The following is a 24607-nucleotide window of genomic DNA, read 5'->3' as shown; positions in this document are numbered from 1 at the left end:
TCACTTCTGTAAGTGTTAATACTATTCATGTAAAACAGGGAAGCTTATGATCATTACTACCTGCTGTTGCTGGGATAATCAAAGACATAAAACACATGAAGGTATCTTAAAATACAAATGTGAGAGAAACTGTTGCTGAAAATTAGGCTGTTTTCTTTTACTATTTTACCTTTATTGAATCAACACTATATTCCTCAAAATAATTAGGTCAGTATATTTTATCCTGAAACATTCATGTGAATAATAGGCATACATTGTCATATTCAGTTAATATGTTTTTTGACCACCACACTGTTCTAGCACTTTTCACTTCAAATTACTACTTTGTTTTTATTCATCTTACCTAATTATCAACAAGAATTAATACCTTCTTGAATTACCTTGAACATACAGAATATTGGGCATTCTCAGTTAAAAAATGTTGCATGAAAAAGAAAGTGAAAGTGTTAGTTGCTCAGTCGTGTCCGACTCTTGGCTATCCTGTGGACTGTAGCCTGCCAGGCTCCTCTGTCCATGGGATTTCCCAGGCAAGAATACAGGAATGGGTTGCTATTTTCTTCTCCAGGAGATCTTCCTGACCCAGGGGTTGAACCCAGGTCTCCTGCACTGCAGGCAGATTCTTTACTGTCTGAGCCACCATGAATGCAATTTGCTCCTTTCTTTTGGTGCAGTTTATATATGGAAAAGATTTCTCAGAATTTACAAGGGTAAAACAAATGGACTAATTTTTGGTAGGCTAATCTAGTGAGTAATAATGAAACAAAAGCAATGTTAAACAATGTTTTAGTTTCCGTTAAGGACACATTTGAATATAGCAAATATCACTAGACCCTCCTATGATTTTTTCCTCACTGCTTTTTAACAATTTTAATGTTAGAATTTATAACCACATGTTTAATGGATTCAGTGTTTGGGGAAACTGAATATATAATTATTATCATCCTTTCTCTAGAACTAATTGTAAAGCCTTGTCAGATTGCCCAGTCATGTCTGCATGTTTCCATTATGTTTTTTTTTTTTTAACCGCAAGTCTATGTCATTGAGTTTCCCAGTATGTCTAGGAACTAAGATCACAGGAAGAATGACATGACATATGTAGAAATAAACAAAATGGAGAAGGAAGTGGAGGTATGAACCAGCATTACTCTTCTGAGTGAAATGATCCCTTCCAAAAATCATTTTAGATCCCTGTGCCTAAGGCAAGTAATTATTCAAAGATGAATGTTTCAACCTATCCTATTTCTAAAAAGTGCCCGTGGATCCTCTCTTGAACCATGATGTTTTAGAAAGCAGTTTTCTGATAACTCATCATATTTCTTCTCTGCCACCCACACTGAAATGTACCTGTCACTCAAATTAATCTCATGGTTTTGTTCTCCTCTCTGTCTTCCATTTTTATTGTTGGTCTTTCATTGAAATTTAAGTTTCTGCTTTGTACAGACTGCTGTATTAATAGTAGGATATATAGACAAATGTGACAAGGTGTTTGTGTTCAAGGAGCGACTATTCAGTCAGTGGTAAACTGTTGTTGTCAGTGGTGACTGACATGATGTAGATGCCATGTCGTGTGAAGATAATCAGGTAAGCACTTTTATTGCCTATAGAAATGATAACGAGGGATTCCTAGATGTTTCCCCACCATTCACTGCAGAGGGGAACCAGAAAACATAGAGCCAAGATCCACTAATGATATCAGAATCACATTTGCTTGGGCATGGGTGGAAGTAGAAACTCGAGTGGTCTCTGTGGCAGGGGCAAAAGATAAGGGGAATCAGAGAGATTTTGACCCATGAAAGGATATCGGAAGGCTTGAAGAATAGAGAGAGAATGGGAAGGATTTTTACTATCTTCTGTTTGTTTTACTCTCAAAAGAAGGAACAATATAAAAATAGTCTTGGTAGTCAACCTTGTCTGAAAAGGTCTCCCAGTCTACAATCCTGATTATTCTCTTTGCTCTGAACTTACTTTACTTTTCTTCATAGTCTTAACAAATTTTGAGATTTACTGCTGAGTTGTTTCTATATCTTGGCTGTTGTGAATGATGCTTCAATTACTATAGGAGTGCTGATATCTCTTTGAGATCTTGATTTCAATTCTTTTGTATAAATACCCAGTTCAGTTCAGTTCAGTTCAGCCGTTCAGTCGTGTCCATCAACAGAAAGAAAATGTAGTACATACATGCATTGGAACTCTATTAAGCCTTTAAAAAAAGAAGAAAATCCTGCACTGTGTGGCAACATGGGTAAACCTTGAGGATATCATGCTAAGTGAAATAAGCCAACCTTGGAAAGAAAATTCTGCATGTTTCTACTTGTATGATGTATCTAAAGTATCAAATTCATAGAATCAAAGAGCAGAGTGGTGATTCAGTTCAGTTCAGTCACTCAGTTGTGTCCGACTCTTTGCGACCCCATGAATTGCAGCACGCCAGGCCTCCCTGTCCATCACCAACTCCCAGAGTTTACCCAAACCCATGTCCATCGAGTCAGTGATGCCATCCAACCATCTCATGCTCTGTCGTCCCCTTCTCCTCCCGCCGCCAATCCTTCCCAGCATTAGGGTCTTTTCCAATGAGTCAACTCTTCGCATGAGGTGGCCAAAGTATTGGAGTTTCAGCTTCAACATCAGTCCTTCCAATGAACACTCAGGACTGATCTCCTTTAGGATGGACTGGTTGGATCTCCTTGCTGTCCAAGGGACTCTCAAGAGTCTTCTCCAACACCACAGTTCAAAAGCATCAATTCTTCAGCGCTCAGCTTTCTTCACCGTCCAACTCTCACATCCATACATGACCACTGGAAAAACCATAGCCTTGACTACACGGACCTTTGTTGGCAGAGTGATGTCTCTGCTTTTCAGTATGCTGTCTAGGTTGGTCATAACCTTCCTTCCAAGGAGTAAGCATCTTTTAATTTCATGGCTGCAATCACCATCAGCAGTGATTTTGGAGCCCCCAAAAATAAAGTCTGACACTGTTTACACTGTTTCCCCATCTATTTCCCATGAGGTGATGGGACTGGATGCCATGATCTTTGTTTTCTGAATGCTGAGCTTTAAGCCAACGTTTTCACTCTCCTGTTTCACTTTCATCAATAGGCTCTTTAGTTCTTCTTCACTTTCTGCCATAATGGTGGTGTCATCTGCATATCTGAGGTTAATAGAGCCTTTAAAAAAATGGGAAAATAGGGAGTTACCAATCAGTGGGCATAAAGTTTCAGTCAAGCAAATTAATAAGCTCTAGAGATATGGTGTACAGTATTGTACCTGTAGTCAGTGTAAGTAAAGTATATTTAAACTTTTGTTAAGAGGGTACCTCTATGTTAAGTGTTCCTACAGAAAAGTAAATAAACAAGATAATGCTAGATTGTTAGTGAATTTCATATTTTCTAAGAGATGTATGTAAATGTGTGAATTGCTTTGATGCTACTTTTGACTTCTTATTTCACTTTGAAACATCAGGCTGAAAGGAAGCTAAGGAAAGTCTTAACTTATATTGGTCTTATTGACAACCATTTTCTGAAAAGTGAGTGATATTCTGTGTGTGAAATTATGAAAAGTGTCTCAAGAGATACAATATCTGATCAGGATAAACAGGAGTTTTATACAAGGTTTAAAAAGAGAAAAGTTAGACCTATATGGTGAAGGAAACAAACAAGAAGTGTAAAGTCTCAGAGATGTGATTAAGTGTGAAGTATGAGGACAAAGCATGGAATTCAAGGTGATGGAGTTGAATTGATATGTGATTATGATGTCTCTGTGTGTGTATCTTGGAGAAGAGGTGAATAGTTTATTTTACCTCTTGCTTAATACTGGCATATTTCCAACCTTTTGCTATTATAAACAATACTACTATATATAACCTCATACATATATTTTGTTTATGAGCAGTCATATCTTTAGAATACATTTCAAGAAGTGCCATTGCCAAAGGGTAAATTCAAGTGTTATTTGAAAGCTATTGTCAATTTTCCTTGCATAGAATATATTCCATTTTTATATTCCCCAAAGCAAGTAATATCTTGACTCCTTTGTCTCCCAGCATTGCTAACAATGTGTTGGTACTCTTCAATTTTTGTTAATTTGAGGGTGAAAAATAGTATTTCTATTTATGTATTTTATTCTGAGTGGATTTGAACTCCTGTTTATATGACTAATGGTCATTGGTATTTATTTTTATGTAAACTGCCTCTTTGTCTCTTGAACTGTTTTTTATTGGGTTGTTCTTTTCTTCTGGATTTCTGGAAGGTGTTTATATATTAGGATAACATTTTTTTTTTTTTTCTGTGATAGGAACTTCAGGCATTTTTCCCAGTTTATAAATTGTCTTCAGACTTTGGTTATGGCATTTTTGTTCATGTAATTGAAAAGAAAATCAGGTAGTTTAACTATCAGTCTTTATTTATAGTTTCTTAAGTAAGAGACTTATCTAGAAAGTACTCCTCCATTTCAAGAAGATAAAAAAATTTCCCCAAGTTTTCTTCTAATACTTTGATAGCTTTATTTTAAAAAATATTTTAAAGTGATATGTTTCAAATAAATTCTGCTGTGTGGTGGCGGTGATTTGACTGTAGCCTGCCAGGCTCCTCTGGCTATGGAATTTCCCAAGCAAGAATACTGGAGTGGGTTGCCATTTCCTTCGCTAGGGCATTTTCCTGACACATGGATTGAACCAGCATCTCAAACTCACATCTTCTGCCTTGCAGGTGGATTATTTAATGTTGAGCAACCAGGGAAGTCCTCTGCTAAGTGACTTGATGTATATATTGGACATTTCCTCGTGTGCCTTTCTTTCCTTTCTTCTCAACCCATCTCTTGGTAACCAGTCATCTGCTTTTTAAACATTTACTCTGGTAAAAAATTCAACATAAAATTTACCATCTTGACCATTTTTGGTGTATAATATAATAGTGGACATGAATTTGAGCAAATTCATGGAGATAGTGAAGGACAGGGAAGCCTGGCATGCTGCAATTCATGGGGTTGCAAAGAGTCGGACACAACTGAGTAACTGAACAACAAATATTCATGTTGTTGGGCAAGAGGTCTATAGAAATTTTTATCTTTCAAAGCTACAATTCTATACCCAATGAACAACTCCCCCTTTTCACCACCCCCCCGCCCCTGCAGTCCCTGGTACTGATTTCTAATTCTGAGTTTTACTGGTACAGAGACCTTTAAAATGGAGTCATGCAATATTTGTGTTTTTGTGACTAACTTATTTCTCTCAGCATAATGTCTTCAAGTTTCATCCATGATGTATATGACAGCATTTCCTTCTTTTTTCAGGATAAATAGTATTCCATTGCATGTATATACCATGGTTTGTTTATCCATTCATCCATCACTGGACATTTAGATTCTTTCCACCTCTTGGTATTATTAAAAAATACTGCATTGAACATGGTTATGTAAATATCTCTTTGAAATTCTATTTTCAATTCTTTTGGATACATACCTAGAAGTAATATTGATGGATCATATGGTAGTTCTGTTTTTAAAATTTTAGAGCCTCTATATTGTTTGCTATAGAGGTCAACAAAGGTCCATCTAGTCAAAGCTTTGATTTTCCAGTATTTATGTATGGATGTGAGAGTTGTACCTTAAAGAAAGCTGAGTGCTGATGAATTGATGCGTTTGAACTGTGGTGTTGGAGAAGACTCTTGAGAGTCCCTTGGACTACAAGGAGATCAAACCAGTCAATCCTAAAGAAATCAGATCCTGAATATTCATTGGAGGGACTGATGCTGAAGCTGAAACTCCAATACTTTGGCCACCTGATGCGAAGAACTGACTCATTGGAAAAGACACTAATGCTGGGAAATGTTGAAGGCAGGAGGAGGAGGAGAGGATGAGATGGTTGGATGGTACCACTGACTCGACGGACATAACTTTGAGCAAGCTCTGGGAGTTGGTGATGGACAAGGAGGCCTGGCGTGCTACAGTCCATCAGGTCACAGAGTCGGACATGACTGAGCGACTGAACTGAACTAAAGTGATAGTGGCTATACCATTTTACATTCCCATTAACAATGTGCAAGAATTCCAATTTTTCCACATGCTTGCCAGCACTTATTGTCTTTTTCTATTTTGATACTGGCCACCATAAAAGGATAATAATGAGACAATATGATATGTGATTTTGAGTTTCGTGTGCATTTCCCTAATGATTAGTAATGTTGAGTATCTTTGCATATGCTTACTTATCATTTGTATATCTTCTTTGTGCTGTGCTCAGTCACTGCCACTCTGTGTGACGGCATGGACCGTAGCCCTCCAGGAGAAATGCCTATTCCAGTTCTTTGCCCATTTAAAAAAACTGAGTTATTTGTTTTTTTGCCGAGTTGTAGTTGTTTTTATATTCCAGTGATTAACTTTTTATTAGGTATATGATTGCCAAATATTTTCTCCCATTCTGTAGCTTTCCTTTTCATTCCATTGATTGTTTCCTTTGCTACCTAGAAGCTTTTAAGTCTAATGTAGTCCTATTTTTACTTTTGTTCCTATGTTTTTGTGTCACATCCTAGAAATCATTTCCAAATCTAATGTTGTGAATGTCATGACACTTTCCCCCTAAGTTTTCTTTTAGAATTTTATAGTTTCAGGTCTTACATTTAAATATTTAATTGATTTTAAGTTAATTTTTATATGATATAAGTAAAGGGTCAAACTTTGTCTTTTGCAAATAGATGTCTAGTTTTCTCAGGACCATTTGTTGAAGAGACTATCTTTTCTGACTGTGCAGTCTTAGGACCCTTGACTAAGATCATTTGACCATGAATTTTGTTTCTGTGCTCTGTTCTCTTATATTTTTCACTCTGTAGCTGCTGTCTATGGGGTCGCACAGAGTCAGACACGACTGAAGCGACTTAGCAGCAGCAGCAGCATGCTAGTACCATACTGTTTGGTTACTGTAGCTTTGTAATGTCTTGAAACTGGCAAGTGCAAGGCCTTCAGCTTTGTTTTTATTTCTCAAGATTATTTTTGCTATCTAGGATATTTTTATCCTAAATACCAAATCCAACATGAATTTGAATTTAAGAATTTCATATGAATTTTAGGATTTTTTCCTATTTATAAAAAATGCAATTATGAATTTGATAGGGACTATGTTGAACCTACAGATAGCTTTGGATAGTATGATAATTTTAACAATGTGAAGCCTTCCAAACCATGAACTTGGGTATCTTTCCATTTGCATCTTCTTTCTTTCATCAATGTTATATAGATTGCAATGTACAAATCTTTCACTTCCTTAGTTAGGTTTATGCCTAAGTATTTTATTCTTTGTGGTGCTATTATAAATGGGATTGTTTTCTTAACCTCCTCTTCAGATAGTTTATTGTTAACATATGAAAACATTACTGATTTTTTGTATATTGATTTGTATCCTACCAGTGTGTTGAATTCACCTATTAGTCCTAATAGATTTTTAGTAGAGCACTGAGTTTTCCACATATAAAATCATGTCATCTGCGAACAAATAATTTTAGCTGTTCCTTTCTGATTGGGATACTCTTTCTCTTTCTTTCATTCTCTTTCTCTCTTTCTATCCCTACTTGTTCTGGTTAGAATTTCCACTGCTATATGTTGAAAAGAAATTGTAGGAATAGATATATATGCCTTGTTCCTGATCTTCAAGGAGAAATTTTTAGTCATTCATTATTGAGGACACTGTTAGCTGTGGACGTTTATACATTAAAAAAAAAAAACAAACTAGGTTGAGGTGGTTTCCTTCTAGTCTTAGTTTGTTGAGTTTCTTAATCATGAAAAGGATTTCAATTTTGTCTGGTGTTTTTTCTGCATCAGTTGAGATATTCATGTATTTTTTCCTTTCATTCTGTTAATGTGAATTACCTTGATTGATTTTTCTATGTTGAATTGTCCTTGCATTGTAGGAATAAATCCTTCTTGGTCACTGTGTAACTCTTTTAATGCAACTGAATTTGGCTTGCTAGAATTTTTTTGAGGAGTTTTATATCAATATTCATAAAGTATATTGCTCTGTAGTTTCTTATCTAATGGTTAGTTTATCTGGCTTTGGTATCAGAGTAATTTTGTTTTCAAAGAGTAAGAAAATGGACCCTCAGTTTTGTTTAAAGTTAAATGAAAACTGATTTTAGTTCTTTAAATGCATGATACAATTCCCTATCATGTACTCAGATTTAAGAATTTTCTTCGTTGGGAGATTTCATTACTAATTGAATCTCCTTACTTGAATGTAACTGATATATGCTTATTTAGATTTTCTATTTCTTTGTGATTTAGTCTTGGTAAGTTTTTGTGGTCCTTGGCATTTGTCTATTTCATCTATCAACAGGTTACCCAATCTATTGGCTTATGATTTTATAGTACTCTCTTATAATCCTTTTTATTTCTTTTGTTTGAAGCAATAAAGGCTTTTAACTTTCCTAAGCTAGAAAGGGCATCAAAACACACACCTAAAAACTGCTATTAATTTAAATCAAGATAAACAAAAAACCGACATGTAAGTTGTTTTCAAAAAAAAAAAGCAAAAAGAAAACATTTTAAAACAAATATGAATATTTTTAATGGAATAATGTAAAATGTAGAGCTGAATTTCCACTAAGAGCAATGAATGCCAGTAAAAAATGGAATAGTATCTTTAATGTAATAGAGAAAATAACTGCCTATGTAGAAATCTATGCTCATCAATTATATTATATATAAATTAATGCAAAATCATATTTTAGCCAAACAAAATATGGCAGAATTAATCATGAATAGAACTGCATAAAACAAACTATTAAAAGGTGTTTTTTCAGGTAAGGGTATAATGATCTTTTATGCATGTTCAGAGATGTAATAGAAAATGAAGACCATCAGAAAAGGTGATTACGTGAGTGAAGCTAAATAAATTTGAGATTTAAAAAATATATTAATATATATATGGGACTGACCTACACCAAAAGAAAGAACATTGGGAAGAAGATAAGTGACATCATATTCTAAGATTCTTATCTAAATTAGATTATATCTTAATATATCAAGAATGTATGTTCCAAAATCTAGGATAAAAACTAAAATAATTAAAAAATGCTCAAATAACTCTCATATAATATGATTTAAGATAAATAAAATTATAATTCAAGGAGAAAGAAAAACATAAAGTAGGAGTAACGAATAGAAAGAAAATACTTTGGTAATGTATTTAAAGTAAATATACTGGTAATTTTTTATTTGAAAATGATCCATTAATGGGTGTTAATGCAAAGATATTCACAGCTGCTCCTCTGTCCATGGGATTTCCCAGGGCAAGAACACTGGAGTGGATTGCCATTTCCTGCTCCAGGGGACCTTCCCAACCCAGGGATTAAGCCCATGTCTCTTGAGTCTCCTGCATTGGCAGATAGATTCTTTACCTGCACAGTCATCTGGGAAGACCCTACTAAAAACATACCTTGCATAAAGTTATGGAAAGGCTGAAAGGATATGGAAAGTCATACTATGTGATCATTAATCAAAAGAAATCTGATTTTGCTGTATATTAAAAAATGTATTTAATATGCAAAGCAAACTATTGTGGTTAAAAGGAATCTTTTATAACTATAAAGAATCAGTTTTCAGGTAGATATAGCAATCATACTTTTGAGTAGGTGCAATAACATACGTTTAAATATAAAAAGAAAAATTGATGGAAATATATGTAAAAATAAGTCCAGAGTAGTATTGTAGAATTAATCATACATCTTTCATAACTGATAAAATAAGCAAAAACATCGGTTTGAGTATAGAATATGGTAACTGTGATTTAAAGGCATACTAATTGATATATGTGTGTGTATATATATATATACATATATATATATATATATATGTATATATATACAGTAGAAGTGAGAAATCGATTTAAAGGACTAATTCTTATAGACAGAATGCCTGATGAACTATGGATGGAGGTTCATGACATTGTACAGGAGACAGGAATAAAGACCATCTCCAAGAAAAAGAAATGCAAAGAAACAAAATGGCTACCTGAGGAGGCCTTACAAATAGCTGGGAAAAGAAGAGAAGCAAAAAGCAAAGGAGAAAAGGAAAGATATTCCCATTTGAATGCAGCATTCCAAAGAATAGCAAGGAGAGATAAGAAAGCCTTCCTCAGCGATCAATGCAAAGAAATAGAGGAAAACAACAGAATGGGAAAGACTAGAGATCTCTTCAAGAAAATTAGAGATACCAAGGGAACATTTCATGCAAAGATGGGCTCGATAAAGGACAAAAATGGTATGGACATAACAGAAGCAGAAGATATTAAGAAGAGGTGGCAAGAATACACAGAAGAACTGTACAAAAAAGATCTTCACGACCCAGATAATCACGATGGTGTGATCACTCACCTAGAGCCAGACATCCTGGATGTGAAGTCAAGTGGGCCTTAGAAAGCATCACTACGAACAAAGCTAGTGGAGGTGATGGAATTCCAGTTGAGCCATTTCAAATCCTCAAAGATGACACTGTGAAAGTGCTGCACTCGATATGCCAGCAAATCTGGAAAACTCAGCAGTGGCCACAGGACTGGAAAAGGTCAGTTTTCGTTCCAATCCCAAAGAAAGGCAATGCCAAAGAATGCTCAAACTACCACACAATTGCATTCATCTCACACGCTAGTAAAGTAACACTCAAAATTCTCCAAGCCAGGCTTCAGCAATACGTGAACCGTGAACTTCCAGATGTTCAAGCGGTTTTAGAAAAGAGGAACCAGAGATAAAATTGCCAACATCTGCTGGATCATCGAAAAAGCAAGAGAGTTCCAGAAAAACATCTATTTCTGCTTTATTGACTATGCCAAAGCCTTTGACTGTGTGGATCACAATAAACTGTGGAAAATTCTGAAAGAGATGGGAATATCAGACCATCTGACCTGCCTCTTGAGAAACCTGTATGCAGGCCAGGAAGCAACAGTTAGAACTGGACATGGAACAACAGACTGGTTCCAAATAGGAAAAGGAGTACGTCAAGGCTGTATATAGTCACCCTGCTTATTTAACTTATATGCAGAGTAAATCATGAGAAACAGGGGGCTGGAAGAAGCACAAGCTGGAATCAAGATTGCTGGGAGAAATATCAATAACCTCAGATATGCAGATGACATCACCCTTATGGCAGAAAGTGCAGAAGAACTAAAGAGTCTCTTGATGAAAGTGAAAGAGGAGAGTGAAAAAGTTGGCTTAAAGCTCAACATTCAGAAAACTAAGATTATGGCATCTGGTCCCATCACTTCATGGCAGGTAGATGGGGAAACAGTGGAAACAGTGTCAGACTTTATTTTTCTGGGCTCCAAAATCACTGCAGATGGTGATTGCAGCCATGAAATTAAAAGATGCTTACTCCTTGGAAGGAAAGTTATGACCAACCTAGACAGCATATTAAAAAGCAGAGACATTGCCGACAAAGGTCCGTCTAGTCAAGGCTATGGTTTTTCCAGTGGTCATGTTTGGATGTGAGAGTTGGACTGTGAAGAAAGCTGAGTGCAGAAGAATTGATGCTTTTGAGCTGTGGTGTTGGAGAAGACTCTTGAGAGTCCCTCGGACTGCAAGGAGATCCAACCAGTCCATCCTAAATGAGATCAGTCCTAGGTGTTCATTGGAAGGACTGATGTTGAAGCTGAAACTCCAGTACTTTGGCCACCTCATGCGAAGAGCTGACTCATTTGAAAAGGCCCTGATGCTGGAAAGATTGAGGGCAGGAGGAGAAGGGAACAACAGAAGATGAGATGGCTGGATATCATCACCAACTCGATGGACGTGAGTTTGGGTGGACTCAGGGAGTTTGTGATGGACAGGGAGGCCTGGTGTGCTGTGGTTCATGAGGTCGCAAAGCATCAGACACAACTGAGAGACTGTACTGATCTGAACTGATATATAGATATAGATATAGATAAATCATATATATATGGGCGGGAGAGAGAGAATGATCCATCTAAAATCTGTTATTCTACCATATATATATATATATATATATATATTTCAGATGCTTGTTAAATATTTATCAAAATCTACCATATCCTGGACCACAAAGCAAATATCAGCAAATTCTGTGTATTGAAATCCTACAGAGCATTCATTGATCACAGTGCAAATAAGTTTATGATCAACACTGAGAAGATAAAAATTCCTAAGTATTTGTCAATTAAGTGTCTAAATAACATAGTTCTTTTAAAATAGAAATAAGAGAATAGTTTCAATTGAATGTTGATTAAAACATTCATATCAAAAACTTATAGGGTGAAAGTAAAATAAAACTAAGAGGTAGATTTTAAAATGCATATGTGATGAAATGGAAAAGGTTGAGAATCAATTATCTAGTATCATTGTAAGGAATTATAAAAAGGATAATAAAAATCAAGAAAAAACAAAGGAAAAAGAATTAATTAAGTGAAACTGAAAACAAACATTTATTAAGAGTACAGAAAATTAACTAAATCTGAAATTGATTCTTTGAGAAGACCAAAATAAATTATTAACCTCTGGGTAAAGAAGAATTAATAAATAAAGAAGAGAAGATAAAAATAATATTGGAAATTAAAAGTGAACATCACTCCAGAAAGGTGAATATTCCTACAGAACTGATAAGCATTAAAATAATTATATATCATGAATAAAGTATTACATTCAGATAAAATTTATATAAACTGGATAAATTCTGAGGAAAGCACAATTCTTCAAACTGACATAAAGTTACAAAGAAAAAAAGTCTGGATAGTCCTATAAATATTAAATAAATTATTAGTATAATTAAGAAATTTTTTAATAGGAAAATTCCAATCCATATGAATGCATGAAACTGATTTAATTCCGGATAGTGGTGGTTTGGGGAGAAGAAAATGAGGTATAAATCAGAAGAGAGAATTAGGAAACATTTGGACTGCTAGTAATGTTCTATTTCAAGAGCTGTATAGTAAAAGTAATTACATGACTGTGTTATTTTGTGATAATTCCATCATGACTTGATACTTTCCTTTATGTAATTTATATTTAAACAGAGTTTTTATAATTAATATGCATATACTCCTGTCAGCAATATGTAAAGTATATAGATACATTCATATGTGTAAGCTATTATTAGCAATTTAAAGTGGTGAGAGAGGATATATGTATGGAAACCTGGGATTTTAAGTAAAGAAAACACATTTTAGGGTCATACTGAGTGCAATGGTTATAATATGCCATAAATTATGAACTGTGAGTAACTCTATAACAGAAGTTAAATAAAGCAAGCAGGGGATAATCTCCCTAGGTGAATAGGAAATGTGTGAACATCTCCTCTAGGATTGGTGTTTCAACGTTTTTATAGCATGGTCTCAACATGATCCTTAAAACTAGTTGGGATAGATGAGTGACGAAAGATATTAGTTTAGACTAAAGGATGGTAGATCACCACTTCAATTCATGTCATGTTATCTAGGAAGCCAGCACTTCTGTGTCTCAAAAATCTTTTGAGTCTTCTCATATACATGACACTTAATAGGTTCACAGCCCATTTGTGAGTTTTTGAGTACTTATAGAGAGTAATTGCTGATAATCAATTACAGTTTCAGGTAATATGTCAAATATAGGCAGCTCTAGATTTTGAACTGCCTTTTTTTTTAAATCTGGGAGAAGGTAGTTGTCATTGTGTTATCTTACTCTTTATATCTATAAAATTAACAGTGATATGAGGGAATTAGATCAGTACTGTTTAATGGTAAAGAATCTGCCTGCAATGCAGGAGACCTGGGTTTGATCTCTGGGTCAGGAAGATCCCATGGAGAAGGGAATGGCAACCCCCTCCAGTATACTTGCATGGAAATTTCATGGACAGAGGAACCTGGCAGGTTACAGTCCATGGGGTCACAAAGAATCAGCCACAACTGAGTGACTAACACTTTCACTTTCTTTTGATATTTTTTCCTACCTTATGGACATTAAATGAAATAAATATAGTATTTTCAAGATTTCTTTTGAAAATTTGAAAATCACTTCCAGAATACAAGTACTAACTAAAAGATCACTAGAAATATGGGATTCCAAGACTGGAAACAAATGGACTAGTTGTTATTTGAAATATCTTCTAATTTTAAGTATTTACTTATCTTGGATCCTTACCATAAGTGAAAATTGTAGGATGAAACAATTTGGTTGAAGAGAACTATCAATCTTATGTGTCATAAACTAGCCTCCATAGTCATTGTACAAAAATAAACTAAAAAATTGTCGTTGTTCAGCTGCTAAGTTATGTCCAACTCTTTGCCACCCCATAAACTGCAGCATGCCAGGCTTCTCTGTCCTTCACTATCTCCTGGAGTTTGCTCAAATTCATGTCCATTGAGTCGGTGATGTTATCTAACCATCTCATCCTCAGCTGCCCTCTTCTGCTTTTGCTTTTGATCTTTCCCAGCATCAGTGTCTTTTTCAAAGAGGTGACTCTTTGCATCAGGTGGCCAAAGTATTGGAGCTTCAGCTTCAGCATCAGTCCTTCCAATGAATATTCAGGGTTGATTTCCTTTCTGATTGATTGGTTTTAATATACTGATATTTAGATAGATAGGTACAGATAGAAGTACATACCCTTTTATTATTATAGACTTTAGAGATGAATGCAAAGTTTGTCACTCAGGAGGATGTTTTTGCTGGTATTACATTTTCTAAAGTCAAATTCATATAATTATCCAGTCAAATGCAATGTGTATTTAGTCATTTAGATGCATGTTTTAGTAGGAGAGGAAATGAATGAGTTGGCTGACTTTCAATATAGCAAAAGAAATAGAAAGGCCAATGTCTGTAAGGTATAATTTCAATTTAACTATATTATGTTGAAAAACATGTTATTCAGTCAATTGCTTCATGTAGGTAAATGCAATTTTCAGCTGCATTACAAGGGTCCCTGGTGCATTTCTTATCTAATTTACCATATATTGTACTTCATCTGTTTACTAATTGAACACCAGATATTAAAAAAATCACCTTTTGAATTTTCTCAGACATGTTTTTCCATAGTGACTTAGAAAAACTATTTTGTGCCCAAAAAGAGACACAGAATACAAAATAGTCTTTCAATAAAATATTATTTTTATAAGAAGCTCAGAATCAGAAAGAGGACATGGGTTTCTATGTCATGTGGGCACAGGCCAGTTGTATGAACTTGGGGTTACTGTCACTCTGAACCTTATATACTTCAGATAAAATGGAGGGAGTAATAAAGTGGATATCTTATTAATAGACCTCCAGTTAAGTAGCCCACTCAGTTAACTATCTATCTCCGTATCCTCTATAAAACACACTGATGGATGACCAAACTCTTTCAACTCATGGTGCTAATTGACCACTATCTAGTTGTCTATATATTTATTTGCTGCAAGAAAATGGAGAATAAATTAGGAATATGGGAATAACAGATACACATCACTATATAAAAGAGATAAACGACAAGGATTTACTGTACAGCACAGGAAACTATAGACTTCCCAGCTGGCTCAGTGGTAAAAACATCCACCTGCCACTGCAGGAGCCATAGGAGATGTGAGTTTGATCCCTGGGTTGGGAAGATCCCCTGGAGGAGGAAATGGCAACCCACTCCAGTACTCTTGCTGAGATAATCCCATCCCATCGATAGAGGAGCCTGACAGGCTACAGTCCATGGAGCCGCAAAGAGTGAGACACAACTGAGCAACTGCACATACACAAGGAATTATGTTCATTATCTTCTAATAAGCTATAATGGAAAAGAATCTGAAAAAAATCTATATAAGACACTTTGCTATATGCCTGAAACTAATGCAATATTGTAAATCAACTGTACTTCTATAATAGGAAAAAATTTAACCACTGCAATATAAAAAAGCAGATAGAACCAGGAAAAGCATTTACTCTCGAAAAACTTCAGCTGCAACAGTTAAGGACTAAGAGTGTTACACAGTCTCTTGGTCATGGCAGCAGAAAACCACAGCTCATTCAACTTGAGTTGACAAGGACAGAGATCAGGACTGGATATTGCCTTAGAAATAAGAGAAATATAAAAGGAGGGAAAAATCCAAGTCTGTGCACAAATGTTGCCTAAATCTCTTGCTTTCATTATAATATTCAAATGAAGGGGAAATTAGGGGCCCAGAGTAAATCAGGCAGAGGTGAGAAAGGACTCTGACCTTGAAAGACAGCTGTTTTAGATGGAGACTTTAGAGTTTGCTATTTTCTGAAGTGACTCAGATGGGTCACAGATGTTGCATTGACAGACAGACTGATATCTATCACAAAGATGTTTAATAAGTAAAAGAATATATGTATAAAGAGTTAAAAATGATTTTGTTGAGCAGATAGGAAATCTTAACAGATAGCTGGAAACTATTAAAAAAAGAAATAAGAAATCTTAGACCTGAAAGTTACAATAACTAAGATAAAAAAAATCAGATAGTTCAAAAACTTGAAAATGGGAGAATTAGTGAACATGAAAATGATGTATTGAAAGCAAGCAATCTGAAGAAAAGAAAGCAAATTGAGAGAATGAGCAGAGTTTCAGATATCTTTGACTGTAGAGTCCAACTTATGTGTCACATCTATGGGGGTGTGTGTGTGTATAATCTGTATCTGATAAAGGACTGTACCTAGAATAAATAAAAATATAACTCAATAAGAAGAAGACAAAAATAAGGAAAAGCAGGCAGAAGATTTGGACAGATACCTTCAAAAGAGGATATGTAAAGGACCAATAAGCATATTTGAATTTGCTATACATCTTGTCTGACTCTTCGCAACCCCGTGGACTATACACTTCCCTCGTAGCTCAGTTGGTAAAGAATCCACCTGCAATGCAGGAGACCCCGGTTTGATTCCTGGGTCGGGAAGATCCACTGTAGAAGGTATAGACTACCCACTCCAGTATTCTTGCGCTTCCCTTGTGGCTCAGCTGGTAAAGAATCCACCTGCAATGCAGGAGACCCCGGTTTGATTCCTGGGTCGCGAAGATCCACTGTAGAAGGTATAGACTACCCACTCCAGTATTCTTGGGCTTCCCTTGTGGCTCAGCTGGTAAAGAATCCACCTGCAATGTGGGAAACCTGGGTTCGATCCCTGGGTTGGAAAGATCCTCTGGAGAAGGGAAAGGCTACCCACTCCAGTATTCTGGCCTGTAGAATTCCATGGGCTATACAGTCCGTGGGGTCGCAAAGAGTTGGACACAACTGAGCGACTTTCACTTCACTTCTTATATCTTGTCATCAGGAAAATGAAAATTTAAATCGCCAATGAGCTACTATTATGCACTCATTAGAATGACTAAATTTTTAAAAGATGTGAAATTGTATATCTACAATATGAAGCAACTTAAATGCTCATATATTGCTGATGGAAATATAAAACAGTGTGACCATTATAGAAAAGTTTGACAATTTCTTAAAGTTTAAACATACTCCTAACATCCTCTGTAGGTCTCTATATCCTCTTTGGAATAGAGGTACCTAGGACATGTTTTTCTGGTGGCAGATTACAGAACCCAAAGAAAAACAATAAGAACACATGCTATCTTTTGAGACCTTGGCCAGAACTGGTATCTTGAAACTTTCTCATGTAATTAGTCTAAGCAAGTTATATGGTTTAAGTTCAACATTAACAGGTTGAGGGAATATATTCTACACCTTGTGTGAGTGGTGCTTCAAAGCCACAGTGCAAACACTGTAGATACTATTCTAATCCAGGGACAGTGGGGAAAATTTTATCATGGATGATATACTGTATGATGACAGCAATTAACAGCATCACTCAGTGAAGAAATTAGACAGGAGATGGCACAGTTTTGATTAATGGATATGAAAGAAGAAGCAAGAAAGATTTGAGTCAGACTGGAAAATGGGCTGTGAGGGCCTATCTAAGGACTACATGCTTGGGTGAGCATCTTCTAGGAACTGGAGGAAAAATATTTCCCAATTAGATTTTAAGCAATTTCATTATAAAGGAACTTTGTGACCATGTTAGAACCAAAACTCGTCTTTTTTCCAAAATTTCCTGGAATGATCATTTACATTTGAAAATATCTTGTAGTTTATGAAATGTTTTCTTGTACATTATCTGATTTGTTCCTTGAAGAAGACTGAGAAGAAACATTTGTTATTAAAATTATTTTATAGGTTAGTAAAATGGAGTATCTGAGAAACAAAGTTACTTGTCCAAATTTCTTTAGTTCTTAAAAGAGCAAGTGTTAGTGCTAAGTTACTTTGGAGTGGGTAGCCATTTCCTCCTCTAGGGAATGTTCCTGACCCAGGGATCAAACCCTAGTCTCTTGCATCTCCTGCATTGGCAGGTGCGTTCTTTACCACTAGTGCCACCTGGAAGCCCCAGAAGATCAAGGAAAGGAGTCAAACCTGTATTTTTTGGCGCTAGTCACAGAACTTTTATATTATTTGACAGTTATTAATCCAGATTTGAACACATAGAAAATGTTCAAGAAATACTTTCATAATTGAATTTATACTGATGAGCAAATACTGCTTTGCCCAGTAAGGAGAGAGTAAAAAAAGTATGAAGAAATTATTTCCTTTTAAATTCTATTCTTTTTGAATATGCAGAAAAAAGTCTTTACTTTCTTCTAGTTTTTTCCATGTATAATCAGAAAATAATAGCAGTTACTCAAATTTGCAGTTGTATGTGACATACTTTTTCATGCTTCTTCTAAGGCATCGAGCCCTGTTATAATCACCTTTTTATAAAAGAGGAAACAGCCTATAAAGACTTGCCCAGGGTCACAGCAGCAATTGTTGTTGTTCAGTCACTACGTAGTGTCCGACTCTTTGTGACCCCAAAGATTTTAGCCTGCATCTCTGTCCATGGGATTTCTCAGGCAAAAATACTGAAGTGTGTTGCCATTTCCTTCACCAAGGGATCTTCCTAGATCAGGGATCAAATGCGTGTCTACTGCATTGGCAAGTGGATTTCTTTATCACTGAACCACCAGGACTAGTGGCTAAACTAAAAGGTTAACCACACCTGTTCTGTTTTTTCCTAAATTCCATACTATTTGTCTGTGATTATTCAGAATATAGTCTCATACGTGAAATTTCTTCAACTCTAGCGAGATGATTACAGAGGCCATTTAATTGCAATATTTTTAATGTCTGCCTTAAAATTTTGTTATATTCTAGTTAAATCTGCCCATGTTTTCTGACTATTAATATTCTCATGCTGTCGAGTTCCCATGCGATCTGTGGAAAGCATTTAATGAAGACATAATTGTTCCAACATATGTTAATTTTTACTTCCTTAAGTGTTTATTAGCATAGATCTTCTGGTAAGTCCCTCCCACCTTTTTTTTTTTTTCTGAGGTGTTAAATTGTTTTGTTTTCATTATCTTGCAGGAAATATCATTTTTTGTTGTACAATTTAAAATTTTATCTGAGGATCCCCTGGGAAATGATATCACACACAGGAATAAAAAAAGTAACTGCTATTTGCACCTGGAGAATTATTTCAATGCTCTAATACTGAATTCCTTGAAATATGTTCCATATACAGAAAAGGCAGTTTCATGGGCAGCTGCACTGGACATAGAAAATATAACCCTCTCCCTTTTAATATTGCTAATGTACATAGTGAAGCTCTGAGAGGAACTGTACTGAAAAATTTGGGTCAGTTTTTTAAATACATAATTTAAAGACATAAAAACATCATTTAAATTTCCTTCAAATAAGTGAAGAGTAACAAAACTCAGGGAAGGGATTGGCAGACCACTTCAGTATTCTTGCCTTGAGAACCCCATGAACAGTATGAAGAGGGTGAGATGGTTGGATGGCATCACTGACTCGATGGACATGAGTTTGAGCAAGCTCTGGGAGTTTGTGATGGACAGGGAAGCCTGATGTGCTGCAGTCCATGGGATCACAAAGAGTCGGACATGACTGAGCCACTGAACCGTACAAAACTCATTGTGTGTAAGAATGTGATGGCAGAACAGAAGATAATTTTGTATCCTTCCTAGACAATTTTGTTCATAGCAACTGGGTCTGGTAAAACAATCAGAGATACAGCCAAAACTTTAAATAATGACTTTATTTATAATAAAAGTGAAAAACTATGTTTCCCAAAATAAAAAGTACCACGTAAGTCAGTATAAAACTCTGTATTAAAATATTTTGTTTCAGGAAGGGGAACACATGTAAACCCATGGCTGATTCATGTCAATGTATGGCAAAAACTATTACAATATTGTGGAGTAATTGGCCCCCAACTAAAATAAATAAATTTATTAAAAAATAAAAGAATTCTATAGTGTTACTCAATGGGTGTAGAAATGAATAGTATAAACTCATTTCACCAAGTCAGTGTTGGAGATTAAGGTATTCTAGGTTAGAGGAAACACTGTGATTCTTAGATTTCATATGCGTACATAAAACAGAAATTTAAGATCTTACAGGGCCGAGGAAGGAAGAGTTAGAACTAGAACCTATGCATAGAAGCCACATAGATCAACATTTTGTTCTAGATCAGAAAGAATTTAAAGATAGATTCTGCTGTTTTATAGCTAGAGCTATCATTTTCAAAACACATAATATATGTCAGGCTATTCTAAACTCTTCACACATATTAACTTACTGAATCCTTACAGCAGTCCTCTGAGCTAAGTATACTCATTTTCCTGCTTCATAGATGAGAAAACTAAGCACAGAAAGATTCCCAAGGTCACATAGCTTTTAAGTGGTTGAAACAGCATTTGAACCCAGATAATATATGGCTTCAAAACCTGTTTCCCCAGCACCTACGATAGTTGTCCTAGGAGGGAGAGAGTTGCTCTCTGTAAAAATATTCAAGCACAAATTGAAAATCTACTCGCTAGGCATTATGTAGAAGGGAACACATATACGTGTATAGGAAAGTTAGACTCCAAGACTGAATTTCTGATTCTCTATAGGTCCTAAAATACGAATTCTTCAGGAAAAAAGAAAACAAGATTAATGATTCTACATGCTGTTAAATATCATGGGCCATAGACTTCACTTCTTAGGGATCCTTCACGATGTTTCAAATAGATCTAGACATGGTGTAAGTCAACAATATACACTTGCAAAGTTGAGTAAGTTCAATTCCTTTATATGTGTCTCATTAGGAAAATTAGCAAACTCATCTTGCTTCCACAGCAATTCTTATCTACTTTTCTCTAGTTAGATGAGCTGTTTCTCTCTCTCTCTCTCTGCACCTATTCAGGACTACATTCCTGTATTTCAGTCACTTTCCTCACTCACCTGTATCTGTAACCACATCTTATATTGCCTCTTTTGCATGAGTGAAGCTCTCCCTCCCCTTGTCTTCCCCTCTCTTCATCTTCTTTCTCTTTCTTTCATCTTCCTTCTCTTACCCTCCCTCCTTCAGTTGAAATATTTGGAGGCAATAAGAGAGAATGAAATACTGATACATAAAGCAACATAGATGGACCTTGAAAATATTGAAAACCTACCTGTGGAAAATTCAGCTTTCAAAGACCATATATTATATGATTCCATTCACTATAAATATCCAGACTGAGCATATCTAGGTGGCTTCCCAGGTGGTGCTAGTAGTAAAGAACCCGCCTGCCAATGCAGAAGACCTAAGAGACGGGGTTTTGATCTCCAGGTGTGGGAGATCCCCTGGAGGAAGAAATGGCAACCCACTCCAGTACTCTTGCCTGGAGAATCCCATGGATAGATGAGCCTACAGTCCATAGAGTTGCAAAGAGTCAGACAGGACTGAAGCAACATAGCGCACAGGCATATCTAGATGTATGTTAGATTAGTGGATGCTTATGGCTTGGGTTGGGTGGGAGAAGGTGATAGTTTGCACAGTGAATGGGGAATGATTGCTAATGAGTATGGAGTTTCTTTTGGGGTAATAAAAGTGTTTCAAGATTCATGGTGATGGTTGCAAAACTAGTGAACATACTGAAAAACGTTGAATTTTATATTTTAAAACAATGAATTTTATAATGTGTATGTGTGTGCTCAGTTGTGTTCAACTCTTTGTGACCCCATAGACTGTAGCCCATCAGGCTTCTCTGCCCATGAAATTGTCCAAGCAAGAATACTGGAGCAGGTTGCCATTTTCTCCTCCAGGGGATCTTCCTGAACCAAGGATTGAACCCGGATCTTCCTGTGTCTCCTGCATTGGCAGGCAGATTCTTTATCACTATGCTACCTGGGAAGCCTGAATTTTATAATATATGGGTTACATATCAACAAAGCTGTTATTTAAAAAAAAACCAAACTATATATGGGTTTACACAAACATGTGTGTGTGTATACACACACACACACACACAAATTATGTTTACACACAAACATGTTTACACATATGCATACACACTGATTTATTGATACATAGATTACTTAATTTGTTTTGTAAGCTGATTTATTCAGGGATCATGCAGAGGATGGTCACATTCTCTTCACAGAGTGTTAATAATAAAAAAAAATTACCAATAAGATTAGGATATAGCTGCTGTTCATTTTTATCATAAACTTGCCAGAGTTTATAAACTAAATAAGTTCAGTCATTTAAGGCCTTCCATTTTTTAATGCATCTTTGTGTCAAGAATAGTTTTTCTTACAATTCTCTAAAGCACTGAGGGAGATTGAATACTTTTTTGTGCCATAAATACCTACCTTCCAATTCTGGCTCTGATGCTAGAAATAGGTGTGGCCTTCAACTTTTCTGAATTTTAGTTTATTCAGATATAAAATGAGTAAGAGAGTCAGATTTTTGGTAAAAATAGATTATTTATACAAAGTATTCTTGTTGGTCTTTTAAGTTTTCTGAACTTCAGTTTCTGTAATCTATATCATAACACTGACCTACCTCACTGTGTATTTATGTAATTTAAATCAGATATTGCAATTAAATGTCTTAGTACAGAACTTGCCACAGTAAGTGGCAGCTGTACAAATTATTCTTATTGTTATTTTTGTTGTTACAACACAATTTACCCATGTCCTGGCACACAGGTCCTTCTTACCCTGCTTTTGTATCCTTGTTCCTCTGCCTTCAATTTTATTTTTCCACTTAGTGCCTATGATATATTCAGGTTTATCTTTTAGAAATTGTGGCTGAAATAAGTAAACTGTATGATGTTTCTATACAGATAAATGTTGGTAAGTCTGTGTACAAATTTCTCACTATATTAAATTCTGTGTAGTAGGTAGTTGTATGTATCTTCCTGCAAAAATCCATTTTTGTTGTTGGGGAATAATATATATGAACACAGGTATAATACAATTTGGAAAGAGATCAGTATCATTAAGAGGTTAAAAAAAATTAAGGAGGAGGATTTATTTGTAGATGAAGTGTAGGGGGATAGACATTTTGAATCAGAGAAATTTGTAAAGGAGGAAAGATATGGAAAGCAGAATATGGCCATCCAAAGATATCCATGTCCTGATTTCTCTGATCTATAAAAATGTTAGTTTGAATGACAAAATGGAATTCAGGTTGCAAATGAAATTAAGGTTGCTAATCAGCTGATCTTCAAATAACTATCCTGGGTTATCAAATGGACTCAGTGTAATCACTGGGGCCCTTAAAAGTGGAAACGGGAGGCAGAAGAGGAGAATTAGCCAGAGAAAGGTGTGACTATAGAAACAGGTACAGTAAGGTACAGTATTGCCAGATTTGAAGATTGAACTGGGCCACAATCCAAACAAATGAGTGACCTCTGAAAACTGGAAAGAGCGTGGAAACAAGTGTTTCTCTGGTTCTCCAGAAAGCTACACAGCCAGGCCAGCTTTTTTATTTGAGCTCAGTGAGATCCATATTGTACTTCTAACATTCAGAACTGTAAGATATATTTTTTCTTAAACCACCAAGTTTTTGGTAATCTGTTACAGCAGTAATAGAAAACCACACCAAAAGGGTATGGTGGCATAGTTTCTATCCATAGAAATTTGTGTTTTTAATGGAAAGGTCATTGACTCAGGTCTTCCCTAGTGGTACGGTAGTTAAGACTTCGTCTTCCAATGGAAGGGGTGTGGGTTTGATCCCTGGTCAAAAGGTGTTATGAGGATAAATGGATTACAGTATTTGGAAAGCACTTGGTGTAGTACCTGACTCATCATGTACACAATGCAGTTGTTTGATAAATTAAAAAGAATAGGGATAAAATGAGATCGTTTTGTCCACAGAGAATTCACTGTCTGGGGGGAGAGATGTATAAATATATTTTTAAAAGTATGTATTATGAAAAGTATTAGATCCTGACATTCATATAAGTTGAGGTCTAGAGTATTGGGGACCATGAAAAGTATGTTTTCCTGGAAACATGGAGACTTCATGCCTTTATGCTTGGAAAAATAATTCTCCCTTGTTCAGCTGGTTCAAACAACTCTGAGGAAGGAGCTGACTTGACATCTTCCAAGCAATAGGGGCAGATGAGGTCATGATACAAGTTTTTGTCATCTTCCACAGGGTCCAGTATATAAGAAATGGGAAAAAGACAGTTCATTTTTCATAGATCCTTCATGTACTTTTTGCATGGGCTAGAGTCTCTAATGGTTCAGTTCAGTCCATTTCCAGCTTTTCAGTAAGATCAGTATTTCAAACTAACAATAGATTCTGAAAGTGTGTACAGGTTTGAGCATCCCTGGGCATGTGCACACACACATGTG

This window comes from Giraffa tippelskirchi, chromosome 10, assembly GCF_054371585.1.
Source record: "Giraffa tippelskirchi isolate mGirTip1 chromosome 10, T2T-mGirTip1v1.2.pri, whole genome shotgun sequence".
In the NCBI taxonomy this organism is placed as follows: Eukaryota; Metazoa; Chordata; class Mammalia; order Artiodactyla; family Giraffidae; genus Giraffa; species Giraffa tippelskirchi.
This window is presented reverse-complemented; position numbering follows the sequence as displayed.